Raw genomic sequence first — 8468 nt, forward strand, 5'->3', positions numbered from 1 at the left:
GAGGGTCTGTGGGCTGGCCCGCTGGGAGGTTTCAGAGAACCTTTGCTGCCTGCTTTGTTTTCAGTTGGTGGCTCCCTGGGGTGTGAGCAGCTCTGCTGTTTTTGTGTCTCTGACCCCTTCAGGGCAATGAGGGAGAGATGCTAAAGAGTGATACTAATTCCTCTAGTGATATAATGTGTGTAAGCAGGACAGGCTGCTCACCAGTTACACAAGCCACCAGGATCAGAAATAGCAATCAATGGACAGCCAGGAGACTAGCTGCTTAGGGATTCTTTCCATAGAGTCACAGAGGAAGCTGTCTTCCTCCCAGGGACCCTCTCCAATACAGATTTCGCTAGTAGGGGAATGCTTATCTCCCCTTTTAGACAAGCAGGAGTTATTTAACAGCATTGCACTAATTTGTCAGACCTAAGAGGATGCCCAGATCTGGGAGCAGAGCTTGGTGATTAATGCCACTCACACGCCTTAATCCTGACCAGAGAAGGAAAGATAGTTTGAAGCTTTGAGGGACTTTGGGAAATGACGAGAGTCTGAACCAGTCATACAATGGCTCCAGCACAGGATCTCTGTAGTGTTTATGTAATGAGGTGTGATGCATGCACATACAGACACCATGGCTGTCAGCTGGGATCGCATTTTGGACCTTGAGCACCAGAAGTACAGGCCTTTACCACTTGAGCTAAGGGAGAGCTCTGTTAGCTGTGAGACAGTAGTAGGCTGTTCAGTCACTGGAACCATTTACTATAGGGATACATGATCACGCACACACGCCAGTGTATTAAATGCAGGCTCTATTTCAGCGGCGGCCCATCTGTGACTCTGGAGACACATGCAGCTCTTCAGAAGTTAATATGCAGCTCCTTGTATAGGCACCAACTCCAGGGCTGGAGCTACAGGCACCAACTCTCCAATGTGCACGGGGGTGCTCACTGCTCAACCCCTGGCTCTGCCACAGGCCCTGCCCCCTCTCCATCCCTTCCCTCCCCCTCCGCTGAGCCTGCTGTGTCCTTGCTCCTCCCCCGGCCCCCAGAGCCTCCTGCATGTCACAAAACAGCTGATCAGGAAGTGCTGGGAGGGAGGGAGATGTGCTGATTGGTGGGGCTGCTGGTGGGTGGGAGGCACTGGGAGTGGGGTGAGGGAGCTGATGGGGGGCTGCTGATGCATTACTGTGGTTCTTTGGTAATGTATATTGGTAAATTATGACTCCTTCTCACGCTCAGGTTGGCCACTCCTGCTCTATTTGGAACTCAATGTGTTATGCATTGGGTGGGTAGCCACCTCAAAGTGAAAGTGTATTGAGGAGAATAACAACATGAGGGGCTCTACATTCAGAGCTGGGCTGGGCTGGCCTGGTAAGTGGTGGGAGGGCAGGCATGTTAACACCTTTCCCAAGCTGCTATTTAGGCTCCAGAATCTCAGCTCTCATTTGTCAATAAAGTAAATCTAAATCTGCTGGGGTTGCATGTGAAAATGTGTGAATGGAGTGTAAAGGTTGTAGTGATCTCTGCCTGAGTCTGGAATAATGGCTCTGAGAGGTGTGAACTGGCCCATGCATCTCAATGAGGAGTTAACTCTGATGCCCAGTGAAGATTATTTAAAAGCTAGCATTGTAACTATTCCATTGTTCATTAAAGTGTGTGGGAAGAGAAAGGTGGGCTGTGGGGGAGGAAGGTCTCTAATCTCCACAATCGTCTGGGAGTGGCATCTCATTTTGGCACCATGGTGGATTGCATTTGGGAGATACCAATTACTGGCTTTCTCTCCTGTCAAGGAACAAAGCCCTGGGAGCCTAGAAGAGTTCAGGAAGGCATTCCAGCCCACCAACGGGGAGCCATGCTCAAGGAACTCAGTGGAGCCAAGTAACAGGGCTGGCTTCAGGGTTTTTGCCATGCCAAGCGGCATGGAAAAAAAAAAGCCGCGATCGCAATCGACGACACTTCGGTGGCAATTCTGTGGTGGGTCCTTCCCTTTGAAAGGGACTGAGGGACCCGCCGCTGAAGATCCAAACGTGCTGCCCCTTCCCATTGGCTGCGCCAGGCACCTGCTTGCTGAACTAGTGCCAGGAGCCGGTCCTGTCAAGCAAACACCCACAGTCATATTCCAAACTCTAGCACCTATACCCACCCTGTCCAAGCCAGCCTCTGCACTATCACAAGTCTGCTCAGTGCGTGATGCCGCAGGTGCGCGGAGCTTATTTTGTGGGGTGGGGCTTGGAAGAGTGCCATCACCTTTTTTTCACCAACTTGACCCCTGAATTAATATGTTAAAATGTGAGTTTTCCGGGAAGCTTCCAGAGTCCCCTGTCACTGTGTTGCTCTCCATAGCCATGCAAGGCATTGATGTCTCCCAGTGAGATTAAGACGTGGGTAAGGATAGGATTCAGAGAGCGCAAGCCTCCGTTTGAATGCAGAGGAAAGCAGAAGACTTCCAGAGGGAGTTATAACAAACTGGTTAAACGCCTTACTACTGGTGTTGGCTGCTGCTGTGGTACAGAGCTGACTTTGCTGAACTTTGAAAGTCCCCTGCTTAGCTCTGCATTCCAATGGGAGCTGCACTCCCTGAGACAAGCCTCAGTCTACCTTAGAGTCTCAGAATATCTTCCTGGTGGCTCCACTTTGGCTGTTCATTGCAATGCTATTGCTATAGGCTGCACAATGGTTCCCTCTGCTCTGTGAGTCAGTGTCATAAATGGACTCTCTTTATATGTCCCTGCACTTTTCCTGTAGCCTCAGTTGGCTTTTATCGTAGCCAAGGGATCAGATGTGCCTCCTGAGTCCTTGTACCCACTGCTCCCACCCAACCCTGGTGGCACTTCATCCTCTCGTCTGCATCTCCCCTGATGTAGACCTTACACACCCAGAGTTATAGCTCCTCCTAGTGGGAATCGTGCACAGAGGGAGCAAGCAGTGCATTCTCAGAGCCGTGTGACCTGAGGTGATGTGCACAGTATCGCAGGGACCCCCTGCAGGACCAGCACACACACTCCAGAGTAAGAGGGTTTCCGAGAAGGGCAAGACTGACAGCTTCTGTCTTGGTAATTCTACATCCTCATCAATGGGGGATTGAATCCCCCTGCCCACACATACTGCACATTCTCTTCATGGACTTAGGGGGTGAATTTCCCCCCTCACACACACACATACCCATTTCACACTCTGGTAATAGGGCTGAGGCATGGGTCCTGGCTTCCTGCCAACACATTTCAGAGTCTGTTAATGAAATTAGGGGAAGAATCTCCTAAAACGCAGTTCAGATGCTATGGGGGGTGGGATATGGATCCCCCATACATACGCCAGACTCTGTTAACGGGGTTGGAGCATGGATCCTCTGTACACATTTCACATGCTGTTAATAAGGCTAGCAGAGTAAATGGGGCCAACTCCTGATGCCTGACCTTAATCCTGACCCTACCAGAGGGAGCTAGAGTAGTTTGCGGGGAAGGGACAGCACCAGGACCAAAGGAATGGTGAAGAGTTTTCACTGGTTTTATTTTCTGTACAGCCCAACCTTTGTCCTTCCAGCCCCACTAAGGATTAGTGCCTCTAAAAGATCACTGAATGCACCCTGCCAACTTGCACAGTACTGTCACTGCAGAGACCCTTGTCCCATGGAGACCCACAATGCTCCAGCTAGCTAGTTAGGGGCCTCTCAGCACCCAGAATCAATTTCTGTTCCTATGTTGCATCCCTTTTCCCTCACCCTTTGTCTGTCTTGTCTTAATTATAAGCTCTTTGGGATAGGGGCTGTGTTTTACTATGCTTTTGTACTGCTTCTAGCACAATGGGGTCTTAATTCTCATTGGGAGGCAATATGGCACTAGATAGATAGATAGATAGATAATACCAGGAAGATGTTTTCAGGTTGGATGGATTCCCTGGGGTCTGAAAAGATTAGGACTAAGTCTGTCCATTCTGGCTAATGGATATGCTAGGGGTCTGGAAGAACCTGATGGATGCAAATGCCAGGAAAGGGGAGAGACTGTTTATTAATGGGGCCAAACTAGGAGAAATTGAATGGAAAATCCAAAAGATAGGCTTAGAGGCAATCAGGAAGCATTACCAGCCTGTGAGATTGATCAGGCGGTGGAATCATCTCAGAAGAGAAGGGCTGAGAAATGCAGACCTAGAGACATTTAAAACTGGACTGGCAATGCCCTGGAAAATCCACTGTAGGAAACAATCTTGCACTAGATGGGACCTAAGTGTTGATACCAATGGATTCAATTCTTTATTGATAAGACGTCAGATAACTCAATTCAGTTTATTGAGCATAGATAAATCAGCCCAATACAGAAAGGGTTAAATGCTTTACCCAATCAGGAGAACAGGCTTGCAGCTTACATCTTCACTGTCCCAAATAGATTACAACTACCTGTTTGTATACCCAACTTGTTCACAACAGATAGAAAATTCTACAGATTCCACGTCATTAATTAAAGCACTTACACACCTGTTCTGATCCAGTTTCTAATTATTTTGCAGGTCACAAAGACATCTGAAAGCATCTTATACCAATTATCCCTAAAACTAGCACTGTTCATATTTGGCAAGCCTTAACAGACCATACATCTTTTTTTTGTTGGGTCCTATATGTACAAGGAACAGGTGTCATACACAGTTTATCTATTAGTACATTTTTACTATAAGCTTAGCATGAATTGCAAAGCATGATGGAAGTATGTTCGTAGTTGTACAACTTAGCATATGTGATATTGTCTGACATAAGGCTTTTCTCAGGCACTCCCTTTCAGAAAACTGAAGGAAGGGCCCTGTGTAAATTAAAATTCTATTTTATTTTGATTTTTTTAGAAAATTCATGCCAGTGTAAACAGCAAAGTGTTGAATTTTACAGTTTTCATGGAATTAATTTTACAACTAAATTTAATCAGTTTCAGGGACAAAAGCTCACGGTTTAAGGGCACTTTCACGATTTCCATGCCCTCCATGAAATTGTGGTTTACACAGGGCCCAACTGATGGGCAAAAGAAGACTGTCTGCTATCTGAGAAGGAATAATCTCAGATACTGAAACCAGCTGAGATGAACTACCCCCAAGACTACTGCTGGGCAGATCTAACATGTCATTAGTCTTTGTTACCAGCAGGTGTCACTGTCCTCAAGTCAGGAATAAAAATGAGCAATGTGAGCAACTAGGAAATAGTTAACTCGAGCACCTACACGCACCTTGTCCAAGCCAGCCTCTGCACTATCACAGGTCTGCTCAGTGAGATGGCCTGACACACTCCATTATGTCTAGGGTGACCAGATAGCAAGTATAAAAAATCGGGAAAGGGGGTGGGGGATAATAGGTGCCTTTATAAGAAAAAGCTCCCAAAATCAGGACTGTCCATATAAAATCAGGCCATCTGGTCACCCTACTTATGTCTGCACACACTCACACTCTAACATAGGCATGACAGAGCTGCAGTCACCTATTCAATCCCTTCAGTCCTTTAAGCGAAATGGGACAAGGAAGAGGTCTTTGTAGCTGCAACCAGATCAGATTTAGGTTAGGATCTGAAGGTGCACCAGGGTCCGAGTTCAGATTCCATGGCACAGAAATTTCAGCAGTTATTCTCAAGAGATTTGCCTGCATCTGAATTGGAACCAGAAAGTAGGCTTCTTCTGGGTTTGATCCAACCCAGATCCCAAATGGAGGGTTAGGTTTGGATCTGGGGAAGCTCTTACGGGGTTCAGATTTGAGGATCCAGTTCCAATCTCAACTTTACATAGTGTTTGAATTTGGGGGAAGGGTACCAGTAGGAAGGATGTGCCCAAAGTAGCTTCTTAGGCCTGATCTACACTTAAAACTTAGATTGACATAGATATGACACTAAGACACATAGCTACCGGATCGGCGAGTAGGGTTTGTTGCCGACACACGAAGTGCCAGAGACAAGCAACAGTGGTTCGTTGCCCAGAGTGCGTAGCGCCAATGAACACACCAGCATGGAGAAGCAAAACACAAGTTTATTTGAGCTCAAATAAGGTGCAAGGGAGAAACAATCTCAAATCCTGCATACTTAAAACAAGCAGTTTCTTCCTTTTATATCCCAGTTGTTTACTACAAAACTTTTTCTTGCTGACTAGCTGATCTCTCACTCCCCCCTCCTTTCCCATCCAGCTGCAGTATCTTTTCTCATTCAATCTTTTGTCTTCCCCCTTTCTCCCCCCTCTCCACTGCTGAGATATGTATACAGTATCTTAAAACAGCCTTGAGCATGCTTTAGCCTAGTTTCAATGTATTACAACAGAGAACTGGCTGTTACAACCAAAAACTAACTGCTAACACTACATTTTTGCAGCTATTAGTACATTAGGTTACACTAGGTTACACAAAGTGTTTAACATGGAGGAACATTGGTTCATTGAGGCCTGAGCAGGAGGGCTTCATCGGCACTCGTGATCTTCCACCCTCCCGAGCTACCTAGATTTATGCCTAGTGACACCAACAACTCCCTCCTTTGAGAATACTCAACAAACTTTTGGCTGAGTGTTCTCACATTCAAAGAATAACATATGATTAAGCTCTAGGGAGCTGGAGTGCTTTATAGCAAGCAAGCAAGAGAAGAGGAACGATACACAACACCACACCAGTGAGCAGGAGGCGAACAATGCCTTCCCCTAGTTTCCCCAGGTAGAGTAACCAGCCCCAGAGGGAATCAGAAATAGTGGGTTCCCTTTCCTGGGCTTTCCACTGTTCAAAAGCCTGTTTGACTGACAGGATGTGCTTGTTAATATCCTGTGTGTTTTCTGGGACATAAGAACAGCATTCATCCCCTATAAGGGCGCACACCCCACCCTGTGAAGCCACACTTTCACCCAGAAAGTGTCCAAGTATGTCTCCATAATCACAGATCAGATGGTATTCCTGAGGCGTCTGTAAGGGCAGTGGGGCAAGCCTGGTACTCAAGATCACTCCGAATGGCCATCAGTTGGTCATTCAGGAAATCCTGAATTCCTACATATACTAGATCCCACTGCAATGCCTTCTCAGCCTCAGTGATATTCAATACCATCTTTTCTTGGTGTAGTACTATAATACACCTGTTATTTAACTATTATCAGGTACTGTCAAAAGGCATTAACATTGATAGCATAGGAGGGGGTTGCATTATTAGTCACTGGAATGATTTCAATACGGGTAAAATTTCTAGAGGCAGAACAAACTCTTTGGGTACTTGTTATTTAAAATCCAATTAAAGAGAGCAATACATGCTGAAGGATTTATCCAGAACACAGGGTGCAGCCTGTAGAATAAACCCCAAAATCCAATCAATACCACATTCCCAAGCATGGGTCCCACAAATGTCCTCCCGCCAGTGTATAATTTTTTGTTTCTTCACCAGGGTCAGTTCTTAATGTCCTTTCTAGTCAGGAATTCCTGGACTTTGGCAATTTCAGTGGAGTGAGTGTTCCTTCTTCTTTCCCAAAACAGTCGTGGTGCAGCATCCTACAGGGGAGAGGTTACCAGCACATTACCCTGTAATGGTTTTGATTTTTCTAGAAAAATTCAAAGGCATAGTAGATCTGTCAGTGGACAAGGGAGAGGTTACTAGCACTTCACCTTGTACTTTTTCCCTGCTGTCCAGAAGGCACAGTGGAGCTAGAAGGCGAAATAGGCTAATCATCAGTAGGAGAATTCTCCCGATGTGGAGGGGTCTTTTTGCAGTGAAAATCGTGAGTACAGGCAGTCAGTCTTTGGCACTTCACAGCGGTGCTGGTAGTTAGCAGGACTTAATAAGGGCCTTTCCAGCGTGGAGCCAGAGCAGTCTTTCGTTGGTAGACCTTTACATCAGTCCCATTTCCTGATTCCAAGGAGTAGCAGGGCTGCTAGGGTCTTTGGGTAGTGCTTCTTTACCTGTGAGAAAAGAAACCTAACATTTCATTAGTGCCTGGCAGTGTTTTGCAAACCTTATAGCTGCGTGGGCAAATTCAAGCCCTCCTTTTCCTGATTGTCAGCCAAGTCTTAACTGTGAGCCGTGTCCTTGAGTGGAGTCAATGTCTTATCTATAGCCTGAGCTTGCTATTTTTTTCCAGTTAACTTATTCTGTTTTTTTTGTCCTTCTTCCTTTCTTGGCTTCTTTTAACCTACAAAGGAAACTTCCACTTTTCACTTATACACCTTTTTCCAACAACAAACACATAAACATTGCCATTATACAGTACATCAGTCTTATTATTCAAGGTATGCCACATATACCCTTCCACTAAAATAACCTTATTACAGAACTTTGGAGCAACAAGCCAGGATAAGCACACCCACTTTGAGGAGTTCACTTAATACAACCTCTAGTCCAATAGCTTCCCACCATCCCCAGTCTCTGGCTAGAAATCTAAGGTAGCCACAAGGATCCCATGTACAATATGGGGAGTGGGTTAACTTTTCATGTCTTTGCTTTCAAAGACTGTTGGTATGCAAATTTTAACAACAATTTTTGCAATTAACTATTTGGCCAATGAAGTTTCT

This window comes from Gopherus flavomarginatus, chromosome 8 (genome assembly GCF_025201925.1).
Source record: "Gopherus flavomarginatus isolate rGopFla2 chromosome 8, rGopFla2.mat.asm, whole genome shotgun sequence".
NCBI classification, from domain to species: Eukaryota; Metazoa; Chordata; order Testudines; family Testudinidae; genus Gopherus; species Gopherus flavomarginatus.